Source organism: Triticum aestivum, chromosome 3D (assembly GCF_018294505.1).
Source record: "Triticum aestivum cultivar Chinese Spring chromosome 3D, IWGSC CS RefSeq v2.1, whole genome shotgun sequence".
In the NCBI taxonomy this organism is placed as follows: domain Eukaryota; kingdom Viridiplantae; phylum Streptophyta; class Magnoliopsida; order Poales; family Poaceae; genus Triticum; species Triticum aestivum.
In genome coordinates, this window is record NC_057802.1 from 539,903,090 (window position 1) to 539,928,487 (window position 25,398).

Here is a 25,398-nt window from a genome sequence, read left to right on the forward strand (position 1 = left end):
GACTACAGGACATACGTCTCGATTATTGTTCTCAGAAATAAAGCAGGGTATATTCACTATGAAGTACTTTTGTTTACTTACAGCTCGGTGGAGGGCTGGTCCCCTTGCGGGCACTGTGTGGTAAGGATGCCCTCTGGGGTAGTGCCCCCTGACGAAGGTTTCTTCCCTCGTTTGGAAACCATTATTTCCAAGTCTTCAGAGGCGGCCCTCTTCCTTCCTTGGGGAGAAGGAATTTTAGATTCTTCTCCCTGGTGATCCTCCTTCGCGGAGGCACTAATTCCCCCGGTTTGGATGAATAATGAGTGAGGCTCGCTTTCGGCTTCTTTATTCCCCCCTTTATCTTCCCCTGATGGCGCTTCATAAGGCGCGAGCTCAAGCATTCTGGCTAGTACTGGATCTGTCAGGCCTTCAGGAAGGGGGGCCGAACACCTGATCATCTTCACCTTTTTTATCCAGTCCTGCTCAAAAAGTGACTTTTCAGAATGACGTTGTGGTAAATTAAAAGACCACGTGTTCGGCCGCGGAATTACTTACCTGGGTGCCCGGACGATTACAGTTCAGACCCGCATCCTTGGAGGTGTCCGGACACTTTATTTGTGATCCGAAGAACAATCTGTACATCTCTTCGAGCGTCACGCCGAAGAGGTGCTGAATAGTTCGCGGTCCTTCCGGGTTGAACTCCCACATACGGAGAGGCTGACGTTTGCAAGGCAGGACTCGATGAATTAGCATGACTTGCATTACCTTGACAAGGCTGACATCTCTCTCGAGGAGATCTCGGATGCGACTCTGCAATATTGACACATCATTTACTGGCCCCCAGTCCAGCCCCTTGTTGATCCACGACGCCAGTTGTGGCGGGGGGCCCGAGCGGAAGGCAGGGGCGGCTACCCACTTAGTACCCCGGGGAGCTGTGATGTAAAACCACTCCCATTGCCATAACTTGGATGTCTCCGGGAAGGAACCCTTTGGCCATGGAGCATCGGCACCTTTGTTTATCATGGCGCCTCCGCACTCTGCGTGTCACCCCTCAATCATCTTCAGCTTCACATTCAAGGTCTTGAGCCATAAGCCGAAGTGTGGGGTGCTGCGGAGGAAGGCTTCGCACACGACGATGAATGACGAGATGTGAAGGATGGAATCCGGAGCCAGATCATGGAAATCGGGCCCGTAGTAGAACATAAGCCCTCTGACGAATGGATCAAGACTAAAGCCTAGCCCCCGGAGGAAGTGGGAAATAAATACGACACTCTCGTTGGGTTCGGGAGTGGGCATGACCTGCCCTCAAGCAGGCAACCTGTGCGAAATTTCGGCGGTCAGATACCTGGCTTCTCTCAGCTTCCTGATGTCCTCCTCCGTGACAGAGGAGGGCATCCACCGACCTTCAAGGTTGGATCCGGACATGATTGAAGGTCTGAAGCGCCTAGCCTGAGCCTTGGGTATTGGAACTCGAGGTGGGGGAAGGATTCGATTGAGTGCGAGAAGAAAAGGACAGGCCTTGGCCCGTTTATAAAGAGGGTGAATGTCGAGCGTCCTCCGCGTGGCCGTTTGGAACTTTCCTAAAATCGAGGAGTCATACCAGCAGGCACGATGGGGTTACCCACGCCCGTATTGATGAGAATCCCGTGAAAAAAGGGACACAATCTCTGCTTCGACAGGACTTGCCGATAAAACCGCCTCGCGACACGTGCAGTGGCAGGCTAGGAAAAACGGTTCATCATGACCAGACCACGGCAGTACGTCACGTTATGAAAAGCTGTCAGCAGATTAGATTTGTGGAAATATTATTCTCTCTACGGTGGTATGTGGAATTTGTTTTGCAGAGCCGGACACTATCCTTGTGTTCAAAATCTTCTATGGAGTATTCGGAAGAGGAACCCGCCTTGCAATGCCGAAGAAAATCTGCGCGCCAGACTCATCGTCATTGAAGCCTGGTTCAGGGGCTACTGAGGGAGTCCTGGATTAGGGGGTCCTCGGACAGCCGGACTGTTGGACTATGAAGATACAAGATTGAAGACTTCGTCCCGTGTCCGGATGAGACTCTCCTTGGCGTGGAAGGCAAGCTTGGCAATACGGATATGTAGATCTCTGTCGGGTGGTAGGTGCGACATATGCCAATGGGTGGCTTATCATAGTGGGTGCCAGTAAGACGTCGCCGGTGCCTGGAAACGGAATGAGGCGAAGACATGCACGCCGGCGAATCTTACCCAGGTTCGGGGCTCTCCGAGGAGATAACACCCCTAGTCCTGCTCTGCGGGGTCTCCGCATGATCACTAGATCGGAAAGAGTAGTTACAAATGCTCCTAGAGCTGTTGGGTTCAAGGGAGAAGAAGAACAAGGCTAGCTCTTGCTTCCCTCTCTCTATGGTGTGTGTGTAACTCTAAGAAGCCAACCCTTTGCATGGGTGTCCTGGGGGGTTTATATAGGCCTACCCCCCGGGGGTATAATTGTAATCCGGCTGGGCGCTGGTCCCAGCCGTCAGTGTCTACGCTCGCCGGCTTCTCCGCCGGCCGTTGGGGCCCGCCGACTGGTGGGTCCCGCCGGTTGCCGGCCTCTTGGTCGACAAGCCGGCCCCACCGCCTAGGGTCTTGTCGGCGGCTGCTTACTGTAGCCTCGCCCCTGATGACGAGGGCTCCGTCGAGGTAAGCGTGGCTACAGTGTGCCGCCTCGAGGGCTCTCACTATAGCCTTACCTCGTCTTGTCTCCTTAATGTGGCACATGCTTCGAGGGAGGGGGTAGCCGGCTTCTGGGGGCCGGCTACGCCCTTGGCCGACTGGGGAAGGCCGGGCCGCCTTCGCGCCTCTCTCTGGCTGAAGGGGCCCGCCGCCCGTGGGCCGTATTGGCGTCTGTCGTGGGTGACGTTGAGGCCAGCATGGCTACAGTGCCGAGCCGGACGGGAGATGGCCGCCCCGTACGGCGTCCTGTGGCATGCCTGCCTCGGGCTTCGGGGGTAGTGGGCCGCACTGTGGCCACACCCCATCTTGTCACCGTTATGTGGGTGTAGTTTTGGTGGGTGCAGTCTTGGCCGGCTTCTTGGAGTCGGCGTTCTTCGTGGCCGGCTCTGGGGAGTCGGCGTTCTTCATGGCCGGCTCTAGGGAGTCGGCATCCTCTATGGCCGGTTTCCTGGAGTCGGCCACCCCGTGGTTATCTTGGGGGGAGGTTGCTGAGGATGGGTCGCCTTCTGAGAGTCGGCTTCAGAGGTAGCCGGCCGGGGAAGGCGGCCCAGTGCTTGAAATACTTGAAGGCCCAAATGGCCTGATAATTTTTGGAAGAGCCAGGGGCAGTCGGTTAGGCTACCCGTGGCTATATACTCCGACAGTAGTCCCCGAAGCTGATTGGGCTTCGAGGTTGGGTAGGAGTCGAGAAGCTCGATCAGCTTCCTATCTTGACAAGCCGGCAGCTAGGAGCCGGCTTTGGTTAGGCGCGTCGTCTTGGCCAAAAATTTCGGAGTCGGAGGGCGGGAGCTCGCCAGCGCGTGCACCGGGCCGCGGGCCGGCCACTTGCCGCCTGCGAACCACGTGGCCTCTCTAGGCTAAAAAGCCTGCCAGCCCACGCGCGCGACGGGACGTCGCCGCAGGAAGGGGGCCCGCGACGCCCACGCCTGGGCCCAGGCATGGATTCTCTGCAGCCCAAAACCGCCCGCATGTCTCCCTGCGGCAGTTTCGGCACGCCTTTAGGGCGCAATAATCGCGAGGCGTGGGGGGAGTGGGTGCAGTTAATCCCACGTTTCACCCCACGTCCGGCCTCCCCGGCTTCACCTTGCGAAGCTATAAGTAGGGGGAGGGGAGAGCGGCAGGCTCTCGCACGCTCCTCCTCTTTCCGCCATCTTCTTCCACCTGCCGTTTCTTGCAACAGCGCCTCGCCGCCGCGCTCTTCCACTACTCGTTCCTCCGCCGCCGCGCTCGTTTTCGCCATGCCTCCCGCCACGGAGCAGTATGGCGGGGATTGGGACGGCTCCAACGTCCACGAGGATCACGTCGAATTCCTCCGCAAGACGCGGCGGCTGCCCGGCGCGGACAAGGTGGAGGTCCGTCTCGCGCCGGCGAAGGAGATTACGCCGGAGCCGTGGGAAGGCGAGCGGGTGGTCTTCCGCTCGCATTTCTTGCGCGGCATCGGCCTGCCCGTGAGTGCCTTCCTCCGCTCTTGGCTCGAGTTCTACCAGCTCCAGCCGCACCACCTCACCCCGAACGCGGTGGTGCTGCTGTCTGCCTTCGTCACCCTGTGCGAAGGCTACCTCGGCGTGCTCCCTACCCTCGAGCTCTGTGGGAGTTCTTCCAGTCCAAGCTGGGCACGCGCATGCAGGGCGTGCCGACTCAGACTGGCGCCTTCATCGCGATGCGGAGGGTGGCTGTCGACAACCCCTTCCCCGTCATCACGCTGATCCAGTCGGTGATGTTATGGCAAAAGTCGTACTTCTACGTCAGGAACGTCGCCCCGCAGGGCGACTACGTCAACCTGCCGGCTTACGTAGCCGGCCCACCGGCGGGAAGGCGGCCCCAGTGGTCCTACCGGGCCGTGACGCTGACGCCGGCTGGAACCGCAGCCGTCGCCCAAGTGCGAGCGATGACCCAGTCGGAGGGCTTGTCGGGGTCCGACCTGCTGGCCGCCTTCGTCACGCGCCGGGTACTCCCGCTCCAGAGCCACCCTCATCTGATCTGTCAGATGAGCGGCCAGCTCGATCCAAGCCGGATGTGTACCAAGGACATGCCGCACGACGAGGTGGCCTATATGGTGAACTACCTCGCGAACCGCAGAGTGGCAGTTTGGCAAGGAGCCATATAGCCGAGCCAATCCGCCGCCCACGGTATGTTCTCCTCGTCTCTTCTTCTTCTCTTAGTTTTGTCGCCAAGTTCCTTTGGCCGACTCTGACTAGTCGGCTTGTCTTCGACAGAGCCCTCTTCTTCGGCCTGCCGGCGAGTCAGACGCGGAGCGCCGATTCGTCCCCGACCGGACGGAGCACGATCTAGAGGACCCCGACTTGGGGGCGGCTGCTATGGACGACAACACCGAGCCGGGCGGTGGCCGAGCTGGCGACGAAGCAGGCGGCTCGAGGCATGGAGTCAGCTTCGACGACTGGCCGGACGACGACGAGGCCGAAGTCGTCCCGCGCCGTCAGCCGGCATCTGGCCGCGGCGCAGGTTCCTCCGCTGCACCGCCTGCTCGGGGCGGCGGGCAAAAGCGTCGCGCCGCACAGGGTTTGTTCGGCAGTCGGACGAAGAAGCCCAGTGGCCGGGCGGCGGCGACCAGGCGGGAGGAGGCGGCCGCGAAGGCGGCTCGCTTCCGCAAGACGGTGAAGTAACCACAGGCGGTGTCGGCGTAAGTTCAAACTCCTTCGTGTACTCTTTTTTCTTTCTTTTCTCTGATGGTTCCTGAATCCTTGTCTTTTTCTCCAAACAACGAGAGCTCCATTGTCGCTCGAGCGGGCGGCTGCCGCCTCCGTCGTTGAGTCGCCGAGGGGATCTGGGAGCACCAGTCGCCGCGTGGACCCCCGTGCCGACCTTCAGGCGGCGATGGAACGGAACGCGCGGCAGGTGCGGGAGGAGCGGGAGGCGCGGGAGGCGGAGGCACGGAAGGCGGCCGCCGTCCAGGTGGCGCAGGAGGAGGAGGCGGCGAAGGCGTGCGCCGACGCCGCAGCCAAGGCCCAAGCGGAGGCTGCAGCTGCGGCGATGGCGGAGGGGGCCTTGTTGGTCACCCCACTGCGCGTCGCAGCGCCTGGGGCCCCGGAGCCCCCGCCAGAAGAAGCCGGCGGTGACCAGCCGGGGCTGGAGAGGGACGACGACGTCGTCATCCTGGAGAGAGCGCTGGTGCCGACCCCGTCGGCTGGGACGGCTCAAGGCGGCCGGCCTGATCTGCCGCCTGCGCAGTCGGCGGGGGGCGAGCCGGCCGCGAGGACTGAGCTGGCGGTCCGGATGCCGCCGAGCCGGCGCGCGGGGAAGGCTGCGTCGGAGCCACAGAAGGCTGCGTCGGAGCCGCAGCCAGCCGCGGGCTCCAGCTCGTCGGCCCAGGACGTGGAGGTGGCCAGCGCCACCTCGGGGTGGACGCCGGGCGGAGGGACGGCCGTGATGAACGTGGCCGCGCAAGACGTTCGGACCCGGCTCCAGGCCCAGGCTACGGCGCTGAGGCAATACACCGACGAATTCCTTGCGACGCGGGCGGCCATCCGGGTTAGTCTTCTTATCTTGTTTCTTCTTGATCTTGGTTTCTTCCGTGGGGGCGCGTCAGCACACCCACTGGGTGTAGTCCCCGAGTTCCGAGTCGGCTGCTGAGCAGGCGGCTTGGAACTTCTTAGTGGATTTGGCTTTTGCTATTCTTGTTCTTACTTCGATCTTCTGCCTGTCTTGCAGGACTACCATAATCTTCGTGCGGCTGCCTTCAACTCCCAGGCTCGGGAGCTGACCCAGAAGACCGCCGACCTAACTGAGAGCCGGGGTAAGTGCTTTGTTCTTTATCTCACGTGGGGGCGCGTCAGCGCACCCACTGGGTGTAGTCCCCGAGATTTGGGCCGACTGCTGAGCAGTCGGGTCGGATCTTCCTTGACGACTTCCTCTTATTGTTTCTTCTTTTTCTGCCATCCCTGCAGCGGCCAACGCCGGTCTGAGGGCACAGCTGGGAGAGTCTCAGACTGCCCTTCGTGCCAAGGAGGCCGAGCTTGCCGCCTTGGTGCAGGAACGCGACCGCCTGGCCAAGAGGTTGGCCGACCAGGAGGAGGGCCACAAGGCGGCTCTGAAGGCGGTGCAGGACCGTGAGGCCACCCTCCAGGCCGAGTACGAGACAGAAGCGGCTGGCTGGGCTGAAGCAAGGCAGACTCTGATCAATGGCTATGGTCAGATCGAAGATCTGGTTGACGGTAAGCCGCCTACTTATTCGTCCTTTCTTGTCGTCTGCCGCTTTTGGCTCGTTTTCTGACTTGGTGTTTTCTCTTCTTTCTCTTTCTTTCTTGCACAGAGTACTTCCCTGGCTACTCTACCGCCGCCAACCAGATCATCGAGGCCCGCCGCCAAGCGCGAAGGCAGGCTGGCTTCGAGATTGCACCGAGCGCTGGCCGTTCGCTTGAGGAGCAGCTCTTGGCGATCCAGGCCCGTCTCCAGCCGGCTCACCGACTGCTCCGTCGGCTTCAGCGTGCCGGGGCGCAAGTATTGGCTGCCCTCTGGCCCAGCGAAGTGGTTCCTCGCACCCCCAGTCGGACTGCCGACTGGCTGGAGGTGTCAGTCGGCCGCTTTGAAGCCTGGAAGGCGTCGGCAACTCGGTCCGGCGCCAGGCGGGCGCTGGAGTTCGTCAAGGCCTGGTACCCCGGCCTGAGTCTGGACCAGCTGGCTACCTGGCGGCAGCAAGCCGACACGGAGCTGGAGCCGGCGCGGCCGGCTATCATCCGGCGGGCTTCGGCGATCGCCGACTACACCGACACCAGCGTCTTCGCCCCTGAGGTGGATGACAACGGCGTCGCCCAGCCGGAGGAGTGGTCCGGGCTAAACCCGGCAGACGGTGAAGACTCGGCGGAGGAGATCGACTCCAGCGACGAGGGCGAGGAGGAGGAGGAGGAGGGTGAAGACGCCGAGCCGGATGGTTGAGCGGCCGACCAGCCTCAGCCTGACCGCGCCTCCAGCACCACGTCACGCGCGGGTGCGTCGCCTGCCACTGGTGGTGACCAAACCGAGACCCGCTAGCCGGCCACTCCTTCAGCTGGCGACGCCATCTCCACCGACCAGCCTGGCTCCCGCACCGCGACTTAGTCTAGTCTGCTATCTTTTGTTTTCCTGTCTTGTCACTTTTGGAACAATATTCTGTTAAGTCTGCACAATTCCACCCACTGGGGGTGTATTCGAACTATGTCGATTGCCGGCCTGTTGGGGGCTTTATATGTATATATGACTATGCATGCATTTGGCTTTTCCTTGTTCTTTGCTTTTCATCCTTCTGCTGTTTCCTTTGCCGCCCTCCCTTGGTTGCCGCCTCCCCAGACAGACAGTTGCTCTGCAATCTGTTGCTAGAGAAGTGCTTGGCCAATTGGGAGGGCAAGTACTCTAGCTTTGTTGGATTAGAGCTAAGTGTTTAGGAAGCCGGCCAGCCGGCTGTTCTGACAACCGGCAAGCGTGGTTGGAGGCCGTCTTTTTGCTATATAAGTTCGTTGGTCCTTAGCGGTTTTTCGTGTGGGCGTCCTTTCTGCCTTGGCTCTTGCTAGTCGGACAGTCGGTTCTTCGAGCTGCGACTTTCAACAAGAGAGGACTCGGGAGCCGGCACACTACTTGTCTGACTTCAGGTAGAACTTTTCATATAGCTCAAGGCAGCCAGTCCCCGGGCCGACTAGTCGAACCCGGTGCCAGACAAGAAATCAAATGTAATAATACATTCATGGATATGACACTCGTCATTCATAGATAAAATAAAGGCAGTCCCCGAGTACTGTTCGGGGGGCCTGTTGGTTCGTGCTTAATACAAAAGGGTAGCATCATACATACTGCTTTTAACTGTAAAATCTTCTCAGGAGGTTCGCGTTCCATGGACGCTCCGACTCCTTGCCGGAGTCATCTCTCGTGCATGCTCTTGGTTTTGCGCGTCGATCAAGTAGTAGGAGTCGTTGCCTAGTGCCTTGCTGACAACGAAGGGGCCTTCCCAAGGGGCCGAGAGTGCTCATCGAGCCAGCAGCCGGCCGATCGCTCCAGTGGTACAACCAGTCGAGGCTTGATGCCGGAGAGGATGAGTCCATTTGCTCGCTCGACCTGGCCGTTTGACTGCGGGTGGGCAACAGATGCTAAGTCCAGTCGGATGCCCTGCGTTGCGCAGAAGCGTGCCAGTGCTCCTTTGGCAAAATTTGTGCCATTGTCGGTGATGATTATGTGCGGCACGCCATACCGAGTGGTGATGTCGGTGATGAATGTTACGGCAGTCGGCCCGTTCAGCTTCTTGATCGGCTTCGCTTCGATCCACTTTGTGAACTTGTCCACGGCGACAAGTAGATGTGTCAAGCCGCCGCGGGCTGTCTTGAAAGGGCCCACCATGTCCAGTCCCCAGACGGCAAAGGGCCAGGTGAGGGGAATGGTCTTGAGTGCAGAAGCCGGCAGGTGTTGCTTGGAACTGAAGACTTGGCATCCTCTGCAGCTCTTGACTATCTCTTTGGCATCTTCCAAGGCAGTCGGCCAGAAGAAACCATGGCGGAAAGCCTTGGCCACAAGTGATCTTGAGGCTGCGTGGTGGCCGCACTCGCCTTGGTGGATATCCTTGAGGATTGCCACTCCTTTTTCTGGCTCGACACAGCGCTGGAAGACTCCAGTGACGCTGCCCTTCACAAGCTCTCTATTGATTATTGCATATGCTCCGGCTCGTCGTTGCACTAGTCTTGCTGAGATCTCATCAGCCGGCAGCTCTCTGCTGACTAGGAATCTGAGGATGGGCTGAGCCCAAGATGGAGCTGTGACTTCTTCTTCTGTTAGCGTAGCCACCATGACTCGGGTGGGTGGGTTGGGTGGCGTGGTGTTGGAGTCGGCCACCGCTTCTTGCGTTGCTGCAGTCCCCGGGCCGACTGCATTAGTCCCCGGGCCGACTGCTGCAGTCCCCGGGCCGGGTTCTGAAGTCCCCGGGCCGGGTGCGATTACGGCAGTCCCCGGGCCAGTTGTCGGAGTCTCCGTGCCGCCTGCGGGGTTCCTCCAGTCGGATCCGGCTGCATCTGGCACAGGCGGTACGAAGATTGAGACCGACTCTGGAGACGGCTTGATGGACGGCTTGAGGAGGCGCTGGAGGGAGACGCCAGTCGGTATGGCTTGACGGGTGGAGCCGATCCGTGCTAGGGCATCTGCTTGGTCGCTGTCGGCCCTTGGCACGTGAAGGAACTTGCACCCTTCGAAGTATCCGCTGATCTGCTGGACGAGGAATCGATAGCTCGCCATGTTCGCGTCCTTGGCGTCCCAGTCGCCAGACGACTGCTGGACCACCAAGTCTAAGTCGCCGTAACACAGGATCCGGCGTATGCCGAGCTCTTTGGCTAGCCGGAGCCCATGCACGAGCGCCTCGTACTCGGCCACGTTGTTGGAGGCGGCGAAGTGGATCTGCAGCGTGTACTTGAGCTTGTCGCCTTTGGGAGAGGTGAGGACGATGCCGGCTCCCAAGCCGGTGTGCATCTTGGACCCGTCAAAGTGCATCCGCCAATGGGTAGAGTCGGGAGCCGGCGGTAGGTACTGGGTCTCGGCCCAGTCGACGAGGAAGTCGGCCAATGCTTGGGACTTGATGGCGGTGCGGGGTTGGTAGAAGATCGTGTATGGTGCCAATGCAATGGCCCACTTAGCCACCCGGCCGGATGCATCCCGGCTGCCTATGATCTCGGCGAGCGGGGCGGTGCACACGACCGTGATGGGATGCTCTTGGAAGTAGGGCTTCAATTTCTTGGCGGCGAAGTACACCCCATAGCACATCTTCTGGTAGTGCGGGTAGTTCTGCTTTGAGCTGGATAGCACTTCGCTTAGGTAGTACACCGGCCTCTGAACCAGCTGGGCTTGGCCTTCTTCCGGGCGCTGGACCACAACAACTGTGCTGACTACTCGGCTAGTCGCGGCAATGTAGAGGAGCATGGGCTCCTTCTCAGTCGGCGCTGCCAGGACAGGCGGAGTGGTCAGCATCTTCTTCAACTCATGGAAGGCTTGGTCGGCTTGGTCGTTCCACTCGAAGTGAGTGGACTTCTTCATGAGTCGGTACAGGGGGAGAGCCTTCTCTCCTAGTCGGCTGATAAAGCTATTCAGGGAGGCCAAGCACCCGGTGAACTTCTGCACATCTCGCAATTTGGTGGGAATCTCCATCCTCTCGCTGGCCTTGATCTTTACAGGGTTGCACTCGATGCCGCGTTCGGAGACCAGGAAGCCTAGCAGCTGACCGGCTGGTACTCCGAACACGCACTTCTCGGGGTTGAGCTTGATTTGGAATCGGCGCAAGTTGGCGAATGTTTCTTTCAGGTCTTCCAGCAGGGTGCCGCGCTTCTCTGTCTTCACCACAATGTCGTCTACATAGACGTGGGCATTTCTGCCGAGTTGTTTCAGGAGGCGTTTCTGCACGCAACGCTGAAAAGTGGCACCGGCATTCCTCAAGCCGAATGTCATAGTCAGGTAACAGAAATCTCCTAATGGTGTGATGAAGGCAGTCTTCAGGCGGTCTGTTGGGTCCAACTTGATCTGATGGTACCCTGAGTAGGCATCCAAAAAACTCAACAGCTCGCATCCGGCTGTGGAGTCTATCACTTGGTCAATCCGTGGCAGAGCAAACGGATCCTTGGGGCAGGCCTTGTTCAGGCTGGTGTAGTCTATACACATACGCCACTTGTTATTCTTCTTCAATACCAGAACTGGGTTGGCAAGCCACTCTGGAAAAAACACTTCCATGATAAAGCCAGCGGCAAGGACCCGGGCTATCTCTTCTCCTACGATTCTTCGCTTCTCTTCTGACAGTCGGCGGAGGGGCTGCTTGACCGGCTTCGCGTCGGCTCGGACATGTAATTTGTGCTCGGCGAAATCCTTCGGGACACCCGGCATGTCCTTTGGGGACCATGCAAAAATGTCTCGATTCTCACGGAGGAAGTCGACGAGCTCGCCTTCCTATTTACTGTCCAAGTTTGCCCCAATGACGGCAAACCTCTCCGGATTCTCCGGGTCCAGAGGTATCTTCTTCGTCTCTTTGGTAGGCTGGAAGGAGCCCTGCGCATCACAATCTTTTGGGTTGGGGGACAGGGCCGGCTGCTTGCCGGCCATGGCCACAACCCGCTCCAGCATCTTCTTCTCTTCTGCCACTACGAGGGACTCGGCCAGCCGGCTACTAGCCATGGCACACTCGATGGACTTCTTGTAATCGCCGGCTACCGTGATGATCCCCTTCGAGCTCGGCATCTTCATCTTCAGGTAGGCGTAGTGGGGCACAGCCATGAACTTGGCCAGAGCAGGTCGGCCAAGCAAAGCATGGTAGGGGCTCTCCAGATCCACTACTTCGAACCAGATCGCTTCTCGGCGAAAATGATCTTTGTCTCCGAAGAGAACATCCATTTTAATCTTGCCGATTGGGGAGCACAAAAAGCCGGGGACGATACCTTGGAACACGGTTCGGCTTGGCATGAGCTGCTTCGCCTTGATGTTCAGCTTCTCCATGGTATCGCGGTACAGTATATTGATACTGCTTCCGCCATCTATCAGGACGCGGGAGAATCGGGCAGCTCGCCTCTCCGTCGCGAGGGTGACATCCAAGACCAGTGCATAGGAGCCAGGAGATGGCATCACCTCTGGGTGGTCGGCCTGGCTCCAGCTGATTGGCTTCTCTGACCAGTGCATGAACTCGGAAGCGCTAGAGGCGACTGCGTTGACCTCTTGATGCTGACGGCACCGACTACGCTTGTCATCGGCTTGGCTGGTGAAGACGACGTAGGCGGCGTGTTCTTCAGGGAACTCATCTTGGATGGCTCCAACTGCCGGCCGAACCGCCGGCTGCTGGGGGGCTGGAGGCGGAGGGCCGGGAGGCGGAGGCGGCAACAACCCTTCGCCCTTGGAGATTCGGGTGAGCCAGTGGCATTTTCGGGTCGTGTGGTTGGACGGCTTCGCGCCGCTGTGGAACTTGCAGGGGGCGTCGAGAGTCTGCTCGTAAGAGAAAGCCGGCTGCCAAGCCGGCCTGCCACCCTTCTTCTTGGGAGCAGGCCGCTCTTCGGGCTGCTCATCTTCAACTGTGGGCTCCTGCCGACTGGTGGGAGTCGGCATGGGGGCCTTGCGCTTGTGATCGTTCTGGTAGGGGTGCCGATTGGAGTCGCCAGCCGGCGTCTTGGGAGCCGGAGCAATCACCTTCCCAGAGGCGTCTACTCGAAGCTCGGTCTTCATCGAGGAGTCGGCCGTGGCGTACTTGTCCGCGATGACCAGCAGTTCGTCGAGGGTAGCCGCCTCGTCGCAGAGGAGTCGGTGCTTGAGGAGGGTGCCGTCTCGGCACCCGGCGGTGAAGTACTCGATGGCCTGAACCTCGTGCACCCCCTCGCAGGAGTTGCGGAGCTCGGCCCACCGCGTGAGGTAGTCGCGGGTCGACTCGTTGGGCCCTTGGACGCACAGGGAGAGCTGGCGAGGCTTGGGAGGCCGCTTGTACGTGCTGAGAAGTTGCGGACGAAGACTTTCGTGAAGTCCAGCCAGCTGTTGATGCTGTATGGCTTGAGGCTATTGAGCCATGTGCGCGCCGTGCCTTGCAGCATGAGGGGGACGTACTTCACGGCGACGCGCCGATTGCCGTTGGCTATGCTGACAGCAGTGGAGTAGTCGATGAGCCAATCTTCCGGCTTCACTGAGCCGTTGTACTTGGGCGTGTCTCTGGGGAGCGAGAACCCTTCGGGGAAGGGCTCGTCGCGGATGCGGGGACCAAAGCATGGCGGGCCGACATCGTCTTCTTCTTCTAACGCCAAGGATCGAGCAAGGCGGTCGATCCGGTGGCGGGCGTCGTTCTCGCCGACTCCTTCTCGGCGGCCGAGTCGGTCGCCAAGAGTCGGGTGCGTGACGGGTGGCGGGGTGAGGCGTCTTTCTCTTCGAGGCGGGGGAGGAGGCAGGTTTCCTTGGCGCTCCACCGCTCGAGGGCGGCCTTCCGTGTCGCGCTCGATGGTGATACGAGTCCGGCTGCGGCTAGCAGCCGGCTCCTTGTCTTTCTTCTGGCGGGCGCCGCTCGCAGTCGGCGAGCGGGACGTCGCGGCGTGCTCTCGGCGCAGGGGATGACTATCAGCGCGGGCGCCGGCTTCATGCCGTTCCGCAGCCGCGTCGATCAGCTGCTGGATCCGTCTTGTCATGTAGGGGAGCTCGTCGGCTCCCATCCCATTTAGCTCTTCGGTGGCCGCTTGAGCGGCTCGCGGATTCTCGAGCGGGGTGGCGTAGACGGGGCGATCTGCCCCCAGCATGCTGGCAATAGCCGGGCCGCGCTTCTGGACGAAGCCGGCTCGGCTCGGTCCGCTAGGCGGCGGCGTACCGAAGTCAGCGCGGTCGACTTCGCGCTGGTGGGCCTCAGTGAGGCGTCTCATGGAGGCTATCTTCTGGCCCTCCGCGATGAGGGCGAGGCGACGTGCCTCCAGGGTCTCGGCGTCGGCGTCGGCTGGGATGGGGACGGAGAGGTCATGCATCGCCACTTGCAGGGCGTCGTGGGCGTTCTCGCCCGAGTTGGCGACGTGGCTGATGACCAACACTTCGGTGACAGCGCTGCTACCACTGTCAGCTCGAGGGACAGGATCGTCGAAGACCACCACGTCGGAGGGGTAGGCATCGAGCGATGCCGTGTCGGAGTCGACGAGCATCGGGTCGGTGGAGCCGACCGACTCCACATCTGCAGCAGGCTCGCTAGAGACGTCAAGCTGGTCGAGGAGGCTGACGAGGCGGCTCTCGGGGTAGTCCGTGCCTGCGTCGGACGCAGGCTCGTCGGAGATGCGAGTCTCGCCAAGAAGATCGGCGAGGCAGCTCACCGCGCAGGCGTCGTCGACGCCTTGCAGCGCGTCGAGGCAGACGCCATCGGGCGCAGCTGGTTGGCTGCGCTCGCGGGGGAGGAAGAGGGTTCCCGTCCAGAACAGGTCTCCGGACGACGGTGCACCTGGCCCCACGGTGGGCGCCAAATGTCGGGTGGTAGGTGCGACATATGCCAACGGGTGGCTTATCATAGTGGGTGCCAGTAAGACGTCGCCGGTGCCTGGAAACGGGATGAGGCGAAGACATGCACGCCGGCGAATCTTACCCAGGTTCGAGGCTCTCCGAGGAGATAACACCCCTAGTCCTGCTCTGCGGGGTCTCCGCATGATCACTAGATCGGAAAGAGTAGCTACAAATGCTCCTAGAGCTGTTGGGTTCAAGGGAGAAGAAGAACAAGGCTAGCTCTTGCTTCCCTCTCTCTATGATGTGTGTGTAACTCTAAGAAGCCAACCCTTTGCATGGGTGTCCCGGGGCGTTTATATAGGCCTACCCCTCGGGGGTACAATTGTAATCCGGCTGGGCGCTGGTCCCAGCCGCCAGTGTCTACGCTCGCCGGCTTCCCGCCGGCCGTTGGGGCCCGCCGACTGGTGGGTCCCGTCGGCTGCCGGCCTCTTGGTCGACAAGCCAGCCCCACCGCCTAGGGTCTTGTCGGCGGCTGCTTACTGTAGCCTCGCCCCTGATGACGAGGGCTCCGTCGAGGTAAGCGTGGCTACAGTGTGCCGCCTCGAGGGCTCTCACTGTAGCCTTACCTCGTCTTGTCTCCTTAATGTGGCACATGCTTCGAGGGAGGGGGTAGCCGGCTTCTGGGGGCCGGCTACGCCCTTGGCCGACTGGGGGAGGCCGGGCCGCCTTCGCGCCTCTCTCTGGCTGAAGGGGCCCGCCGCCCGTGGGCCGTACTGGCGTCTGTCGTGGGTGACGTTGAGGCCAGCATGGCTACAGTGCCGAGCCGGACGGGAGATGGCCGCCCCATACGGCGTCCTGTGGCCATGCCTGCCTCGGGCTTCGGGGGTAGTGGGCGGCACTGTGGCCACACCCCGTCTTGTCACCGTTATGTGGGTGTAGTTTTGGTGGGTGCAGTCTTGGCCGGCTTCTTGGAGTCGGCGTTCTTCGTGGCCGGCTCTGGGGAGTCGGCGTTCTTCATGGCCGGCTCTGGGCAGTCGGCATCCTCTATGGCCAGTTTCCTGGAGTAGGCCACCCCGTGGTTATCTTGGGGGGAGGTTAGTGAGGATGGGTCGCCTTCTGAGAGTCGGCTTCAGAGGTAGCTGGCCGGGGAAGGCGGCCCAGTGCTTGAAATACTTGAAGGCCCAAATGGCCTGATAATTTTTGGAAGAGCCAGGGGCAGTCGGTTAGGCTACCCGTGGCTATTTACTCCGACAATCTCCTCCCTTGTAACCGACTCTGTGTAACCCTAGCCCCCTCCGTGTCTATATAAACCGGAGGGTTTTAGTCCGTAGGACAACAACAATCATACCATAGGCTAGCTTCTAGGGTTTAGCCTCTACGATCTCGTGGTAGATCAACTCTTGTAATACTCATATCATCAAGATCAATCAAGCAGGAAGTAGGGTATTACCTCCATCGAGAGGGCCCGAACCTGGGTAAACATCATGTCCCCCGCCTCCTGTTACCATCCGCCTTAGACGCACAGTTCGGGACCCCCTACCCGAGATCCGCCGATTTTGACACCGACAATGGTTACTCTGGTTTCTCTCAAATACATGTGTCAGCTGAGGATCAAGAAAAGACTACTTTTACTTGCCCTTTCGGTACATTTGCTTATAGACATATACCTTTTGGTTTATGTAATGCACCTGCTACCTTTCAAAGATGCATGATGGCTATATTCTCTAACTTTTGTGAAAGGATTTGCGAGGTTTTCATGGATGATTTCTCCGTTTATGGATCCTCTTTTGATGATTGCTTGAGCAACCTTGATCGAGTTTTGCAGAGATGTGAAGAAACTAATCTTGTCTTGAATTGGGAGAAATGCCACTTTATGGTTAATGAAGGCATTGTCTTGGGGCATAAAATTTCTGAAACAGGCATTGAAGTTTATAAAGCTAAAGTTGATGCCATTGAAAAGATGCCGTGTCCTAAGGACATCAAAGGTATAAGAAGTTTTCTGGGTCATGCCGGTTTTTATAGGAGGTTCATTAAGGACTTCTCAAAAATTTCTCGGCCTCTGACTAATCTATTACAAAAAGACATTCCTTTTGTCTGTGATGATAGTTGTGTAGATGTTGGGGAACGTAGTAATTTCAAAAAAAATCCTACGCACACACAGGATCATGGTGATGCATAGCAAGGATAGGGGAGAGTGTGTCCACGTACCCTCGTAGACCGAAAGCGGAAGCGTTAGCTCAACGCGGTTGATGTAGTCGTACGTCTTCACGATCCGACCGATCAAGTACCGAACGCACAACACCTCCGAGTTCTGCACACGTTCAACTCGATGACGTCCCTCGAACTCCGATCCAGCCGAGCTTTGAGGGAGAGTTCCGTCAGCACGACGGCGTGGTGACGATGACGATGTTCTACCGACGCAGGGCTTCGCCTAAGCACTGCTATGATATTATCGAGGTGGACTATGGTGGAGAGGGGCACCGCACACGGCTAAAAGATCCAAGAGATCAATTGTCGTGTCTATGGGGTGCCCCTCTCCTTCGTATATAAAGGGGGGAGGAGAGGGCTGGCCTAGGGGAGAGGCGCGCCCAAGGGGGGGCAATCCTACTCCAAGTAGGTTTGCCCCCCCCCCCCTTTTCTATTCCAAGTAGGAGAAGGGGGAAGGAGGAGGTGGAGAGAAGGAAGGAGAAGGGGGCCGCCGCCCCCTTCCCTTTCCCAATTCGGATTGGGGCAAGGGGGGTCGCGCGCCACCTTCTGGCGTCCCTCTCTCCTTTCCACTAAGGCCCATAAGGCCCAATAGCTTCCCGGGGGGTTCCGGTAACCCCCGGTACTCCGATAAATGTCCGAAACCTCCCGGAACCATTCCGGTGTCCAAACATAGTCGTCCAATATATCGATCTTTACGTCTCGACCATTTCGAGACTCCTCGTCATATCCGTGATCACATCCGGGACTCCGAACTACCTTCGGTACATCAAAACACATAAACACATAATATAACGGTCATCGAACTTTAAGCATGCGGACCTTACGGGTTCAAGAACTTTGTAGACATGACCGAGACACGTCTCCGGTCAATAACCAATAGCGGAACCTGGATGCTCATATTGGCTCCTACATATTCTACGAAGATCTTTATCGGTCAAACCACATAACAACATACGTTGTTCCCTTTGTCATCGGTATGTTACTTGCCCGAGATTCGATCGTCGATATCTCAATACCTAGTTCAATCCCGTTACCAGCAGGTCTCTTTACTTGTTCCGTAATACATCATCCCGCAACTAACTCAGTAGTTGCAATGCTTGCAAGGCTTAAGTGATGTGCATTAATGAGTGGGCCCAGAGATACCTCTCCGACAATCGGAGTGACAAATCCTAATCTCGAAATACGCCAACCCAACAAGTACCTTTGGAGACACCTGTAGAGCACCTTTATAATCACCGAGTTACGTTGTGACGTTTGGTAGAACACAAATTGTTCCTCCGGTAAACGGGAGTTGCATAATCTCATAGTTATAGGAACATGTATAAGTCATGAAGAAAGCAATAGCAACATACTAAACGATCAAGTGCTAAGCTAACGGAATGGGTCAAGTCAATCACATCATTCTCCTAATGGTGTGATCCCGTTAATCAAATGACAACTCTTTGTCTACGGCTAGGAAACATAACCATCTTTGATTAACGAGCTAGTCAAGTAGAGGCATACTAGTGACACTCTGTTTGTCTATGTATTCACACATGTATCATGTTTCCGGTTAATACAATTCTAGCATAAAGAATAAACATTTATCATGATATAAGGAAATAAATAATAACTTTATTATTGCCTCTAGGGCATATTTCCTTCAGTCTCCCACTTGCACTAAGGTCAATAATCTAGATTACACAGTAATGATTCTAACACCCATGGAGCCTTGGTGCTGATCATGTTTTGCTCGTGGAAGAGGCTTAGTCAACGGGTCTGCAACATTCAGATCCGTATGTATCTTGCAAATCTCTATGTCTCCCACCTGGACTTGATCCCGGATGAAGTTGAAGCGTCTTTTGATGTGCTTGGTTCTCTTGTGAAATCTGGATTCCTTTGCGAAAGCAATTGCACCAGTATTGTCACAAAATATTTTCATTGGACCTGATGCACTAGATCGGATATGAACTCCTTCATCCAGACTCCTTCATTTGCTGCTTCCGAAGCAGCTATGTACTCTGCTTCACATGTAGATCCCGCTACAACGCTTTGTTTAGAACTGCACCAACTGACAGCTCCACCGTTCAATAAAAACACGTATCCGGTTTGCGATTTAGAATCGTCCAGATCAGTGTCAAAGCTTGCATCGACGTAACCATTTACGACGAGCTCTTTGTCACCTCCATAAACGAGAAGCATATCCTTAGTCCTTTTCAGGTATTTCAGGATGTTCTTGACCGCTGTCCAGTGATCCACTCCTGGATTACTTTGGTACCTCCCTGCTAAACTAATAGCAAGGCACACATCAGGTCTGGTACACAACATTGCATACATGATAGAGCCTATGGCTGAAGCATAGGGAACATCTTTCATTTTCTCTCTATCTTCTGCAGTGATCGGGCATTTAGTCTTACTCAACTTCACACCTTGTAACACATGCAAGAACCCTTTCTTTGCTTGATCCATTTTGAACTTCTTCAAAACTTTGTCAAGGTATGTGCTTTGTGAAAGTCCAATTAAGCGTCTCGATCTATCTCTATAGATCTTGATGCCTAATATATAAGCAGCTTCACCGAGGTCCTTCATTGAAAAACTCTTATTCAAATATCCTTTTATGCTATCCAGAAATTCTATATCATTTCCAATCAACAATATGTCATCCACATATAATATTAGAAATGCTACAGAGCTCCCACTCACTTTCTTGTAAATACAGGCCTCCAAAAGTCTGTATAAAACCATATGCTTTGATCACACTATCAAAACGTTTATTCCAACTCCGAGAGGCTTGCACCAGTCCATAAATGGATCGCTGGAGCTTGCACACTTTGTTAGCTCCCTTTGGATCGACAAAACCTTTCGGTTGCATCATATACAACTCTTCTTCCAGAAATCCATTCAGGAATGCAGTTTTGACATCCATTTGCCAAATTTCATAATCATAAAATGCGGCAATTGCTAACATGATTCGGACAGACTTAAGCATCGCTACGAGTGACAAGGTCTCATCGTAGTCAATCCCTTGAACTTGTCGAAAACCTTTTGCAACAAGTCGAGCTTTATAGACAGTAACATTACCGTCAGCGTCAGTCTTCTTCTTGAAGATCCATTTATTCTCGATGGCTTGCCGATCATCTGGCAAGTCAACCAAAGTCCATACTTTGTTCTCATACATGGATCCCATCTCAGATTTCATGGCCTCAAGCCATTTTGCGGAATCTAGGCTCACCATCGCTTCTTCATAGTTCGTAGGTTTGTCATCGTCTAGTAACATAACCTCCAGAACAGGATTACCGTACCACTCTGGTGCGGATCTTACTCTGGTTGACCTACGAGGTTCAGTAACAACTTGATCTGAAGTTTCATGATCATCATCATTAACTTCCTCACTAATTGGTGTAGACGTCACAGGAACCGGTTTCTGTGATGAACTATTTTCCAATAAGGGAGCAGGTACTGTTACCTCATCAAGTTCTAATTTCCTCCCACTCACTTCTTTCGAGAGAAACTCCTTCTCTAGAAAGGACCCATTCTTAGCAACGAATGTCTTTCCTTCGAATCTGTGATAGAAGGTGTACCCAACAGTTTCCTTTGGGTATCCTATGAAGACACATTTCTCCGATTTGGGTTCGAGTTTATCAGGTTGAAGCTTTTTCACATAAGCATCGCAGCCCCAAACTTTAAGAAATGACAACTTTGGTTGGTTGCCAAACCACAGTTCATAAGGCGTCATCTCAACGGATTTTGATGGTGCCCTATTTAATGTGAATGCGGCCGTCTCTAAAGCATAACCCCAAAACGATAGCAGTAAATCAGTAAGAGACATCATAGATCGCACCATATCTAGTAAAGTACGATTACGACGTTCGGACACACCATTATGTTGTGGTGTTCCGGGTGGCGTGAGTTGCGAAACTATTCCGCATTATTTCAAATGTAGACCAAACTCATAACTCAAATATTCTCCTCCACGATCAAATCGTAGAAACTTTATTTTCATGTTACAATGATTTTCAACTTCACTCTGAAATTCTTTGAACTTTTCAAATGTTTCAGACTTATGTTTCAGTAAGTAGATATACCCATATCTGCTTAAATCATCTGTGAAGGTGAGAAAATAACGATACCAGCCGTGAGCCTCAACATTCATTGGACCACATACATCAGTATGTATGATCTCCAACAAATCAGTTGCTCGCTCCATAGTTCCGGGAACGGCGTTTTAGTCATTTTGCCCATGAGGCATGGTTCGCAAGTACCAAGTGATTCATAATCAAGTGATTCCAAAAGTCCATCAGTATGGAGTTTCTTCATGTGCTTTACACCAATATGACCCAAACGGTAGTGCCACAAATAAGTTGCACTATCATTATCAACTCTGCATCTTTTGGCTTCAACATTATGAATATGAGTATCACTAATATCGAGATTTATCAAAAATAGACCACTCTTCAAGGGTGCGTGACCACAAAAAATATTACTCATATAAATAGAACAACCATTATTCTCAGACTTAAATGAATAACCATCTCGCATCAAACAAGATCCAGATATAATGTTCATGCTCAACGCTGGCACCAAATAACAATTATTTAGGTCTAAAACTAATCCCGAAGGTAGATGTAGAGTTAGTGTGCCGACAGCGATTACATCGACTTTGGAACCATTTCCCACGCGCATCGTCACCTCGTCCTTAGCCAGTGTACGCTTAATCTGTAGTCCATGTTTTGAGTTCCAAATATTACCAACAGAACCAGTATCAAATACCCAGGTGCTACTGCGAGCTCTGGTAAGGTACACATCAATAACATGTATATCATATATACCTTTGTTCACCTTGCCATCCTTCTTATCCGCCAAATACTTGGGGCAGTTCCGCTTCCAGTGACCAGTCTGCTTGCAGTAGAAGCACTCAGTCTCAGGCTTAGGGCCAGACTTGGGTTTCTTCTCTTGAGCAGCAACTTGTATGTTGTTCTTCTTGAAGTTCCCCTTCTTCTTCCCTTTGCTCTTTTTCTTGAAACTGATGGTCTTATTGACCATCAACACTTGATGCTCCTTCTTGATTTCTACCTCCGCAACCATTAGCATTGCGAAGAGCTCGGGGAATCGTCTTATCCATCCCTTGCATGTTATAGTTCATCACGAAGCTCTTGTAGCTTGGTGGCGGTGATTGAAGAATTCTGTCAATGACGCTATCATCCGAAAGATTAACTCCCAGTTGAATCAAGTGATTGTTATAGCCAGACATTCTGAGTATATGCTCACTCACAGAACTATTCTCCTCCATCTTGCAGCTATAGAACTTATTGGAGACTTCATATCTCTCAATCCGGGCATTTGCTTGAAATATTAACTTCAACTCCTGGAACATCTCATATGCTCCATGACGTCCAAAACATCGTTGAAGTCATGGTTCTAAGCCGTAAAGCATGGCACACTGAACTATCGAGTAGTCATCAGCTTTGCTCTGCCAGACGTTCATAACATCTGGTGTTGCTCCTGCAGCAGGTTTGGCACCTAGCGGTGCTTCCAGGACGTAATTCTTCTATGCAGCAATCAGGATAAACCTCAAGTTACGGACCCAGTCCGTGTAATTGCTACCATCATCTTTTCAACTTTGCTTTCTCAAGGAACGCATTAAAATTCAACGGAACAACAGCATGAGCCATCTATCTACAACAAACATAGACATGTAAATACTATCAGGTACTAAGTTCATGATAAATTTAAGTTCAATTAATCATATTACTTAAGAATTCCCACTTAGATAGACATCTCTCTAATCATCTAAGTGATCACGTGATCCAAATCAACTAAACCATAACCGATCATCACGTGAAATGGAGTAGTTTCAATGGTGAACATCACTATGTTGATCATATCTACTATATGATTCACGCTCGACCTTTCAGTCTCAGTGTTCCGAGGCCATATCTGCATATGCTAGGCTCGTCAAGTTTAACCTGAGTATTCTGCGTGTGCAAAACTGGCTTGCACCCGTTGTAGATGGACGTAGAGCTTATTACACCCGATCATCACGTGGTGTCTAGGCACGACGAACTTTGGAAACGGTGCATACTCAGGGAGAACACTTTTATCTTGAAATTTAGTGAGAGATCATCTTATAATGCTACCGTCAATCAAAGCAAAATAAGATGCATAAAAGATAAACATCACATGCAATCAATATTAGTGATATGATATGGCCATCGTCATCTTGTGCTTGTGATCTCCATCTCCGAAGCACCGTCATGATCACCATCGTCACCGGCGCAACACCTTGATCTCCATCGTAGCACCGTTGTCGTCTCGCCAGGTATTGCTTCTACGACTATCACTACCGCTTAGTGATAAAGTAAAGCAATTACAGGGCGATTGCATTGCATACAATAAAGCGGCAACCATATGGCTCCTGCCAGTTGCCGATAACTCGGTTACAAAACATGATCATCTCATACAATAAAATATAGCATCATGCCTTGACCATATCACATCACAACATGCCCTGCAAAAACAAGTTAGACGTCCTCTACTTTGTTGTTGCAAGTTTTACGTGGCTGCTACGGGCTGAGCAAGAACTGTTCTTACCTACGCATCAAAACCACAATGATAGTTCATCAAGTTAGTGTTGTTTTAACCTTCTCAAGGACCGGGCGTAGCCACACTCGGTTCAACTAAAGTTGGAGAAACTGACACCTGCCAGCCACCTGTGTGCAAAGCACGTCGGTAGAACCAGTCTCGCGTAAGCGTACGCGTAATGTCGGTCCGGGCCGCTTCATCCAACAATACCGCCGAACCAAAGTGTGACATGTTGGTAAGCAGTATGACTTATATCGCCCACAACTCACTTGTGTTCTACTCGTGCATATAACATCAATGCATAAAACCAGGCTCGGATGCCACTGTTGGGGAACGTAGTAATTTCAAAAAAAATTCCTACGCACACACAGGATCATGGTGATGCATAGCAACGAGAGGGGAGAGTGTGTCCACGTACCCTCGTAGACCGAAAGCGGAAGCGTTAGCACAACGCGGTTGATGTAGTCGTACGTCTTCACGATCCGACCGATCAAGTACCGAACGCACAGCACCTCCAAGTTCTGCACACGTTCAACTCGATGACGTCCCTCGAACTCCGATCTAGCCGAGCTTTGAGGGAGAGTTCCGTCAGCACGACGGAGTGGTGATGATGATGATGTTCTCACGACGCAGGGCTTCGCCTAAGCACTGCTACGATATTATCGAGGTGGACTACGGTGGAGAGGGGCACTGCACACGGCTAAAAGATCCAAGAGATCAAATGTTGTGTCTATGGGGTGCCCCTCTCCTCCGTATATAAAGGGGAGGAGGAGAGGGCCGGCCTAGGGGAGAGGCACGCCCAAGGGGGGGAAGTCCTACTCCAAGTAGGTTTGGCCCCCCCTTTCCTATTCCAAGTAGGAGAAGGGGGGAGGAGGAGGTCGAGAGAAGGAAGGAGAAGGGGGGCCGCCGCCCCCTCCCCTTTCCCAATTTGGATTGGGGCAAGGGGGGCCGCGCGCCACCTCCTGGCCTCCTTCTCTCCTTTCCACTAAGGCCCATAAGGCCCAATAGCTTCCCGGGGGGGTTCCGGTAACCCCCGGTACTCCGATAAATGTCTGAAACCTCCCAGAACCATTCCGGTGTCCAAACATAGTCGTCCAATATATCGATCTTTACATCTCGACCATTTCGAGACTCCTCGTCATGTCCGTGATCACATCCGGGACTCCAAACTACCTTCGGTACATCAAAACACATAAACTCATAATATAACCGTCATCGAACTTTAAGCGTGCGGACCCTACGGGTTCGAGAACTATGTAGACATGACCGAGACACGTCTCTAGTCAATAGCCAATAGCGGAACCTGGATGCTCATATTGGCTCCTACATATTCTACAAAGATCTTTATCGGTCAAACCGCATAACAACATACATTGTTCCCTTTGTCATCGGTATGTTACTTGCCCGAGATTCGATCGTCGGTATCTCAATACCTAGTTCAATCTCGTTACCGGCAAGTCTCTTTACTCGTTTCGTAATACATCATCCTGCAGCTAACTCATTAGTTGCAATGCATGCAAGGCTTAAGTGATGTGCATTACCAAGTGGGCCCAGAGATACCTCTCCGACAATCGGAGTGACAAATCCTAATCTCGAAATACGCCAACCCAACAAATACCTTCGGAGACACCTATAGAGCACCTTTATAATCACCCAGTTACATTGTGACGTTTGGTAGCACACAAAGTGTTCCTCCGGTAAATGGGAGTTGCATAATCTCATACTCATAGGAACATGTATAAGTCATGAAGAAAGCAATAGCAACATACTAAACGATCAAGTGCTAAGCTAACTGAATGGGTCAAGTCAATCACATCATTCTCCTAATGATGTGATCCTGTTAATCAAATGACAACTCTTTGTCTATGGCTAGGAAACATAACCATCTTTGATTAACGAGCTAGTCAAGTAGAGGCATACTAGTGACACTCTGTTTGTCTATGTATTCACACGTGTATCATGTTTCCGGTTAATACAATTCTAGCATGAATAATAAACATTTATCATGATATAAGGAAATAAATAATAACTTTATTATTGCCTCTAGGGCATATTTCCTTCAGTAGAG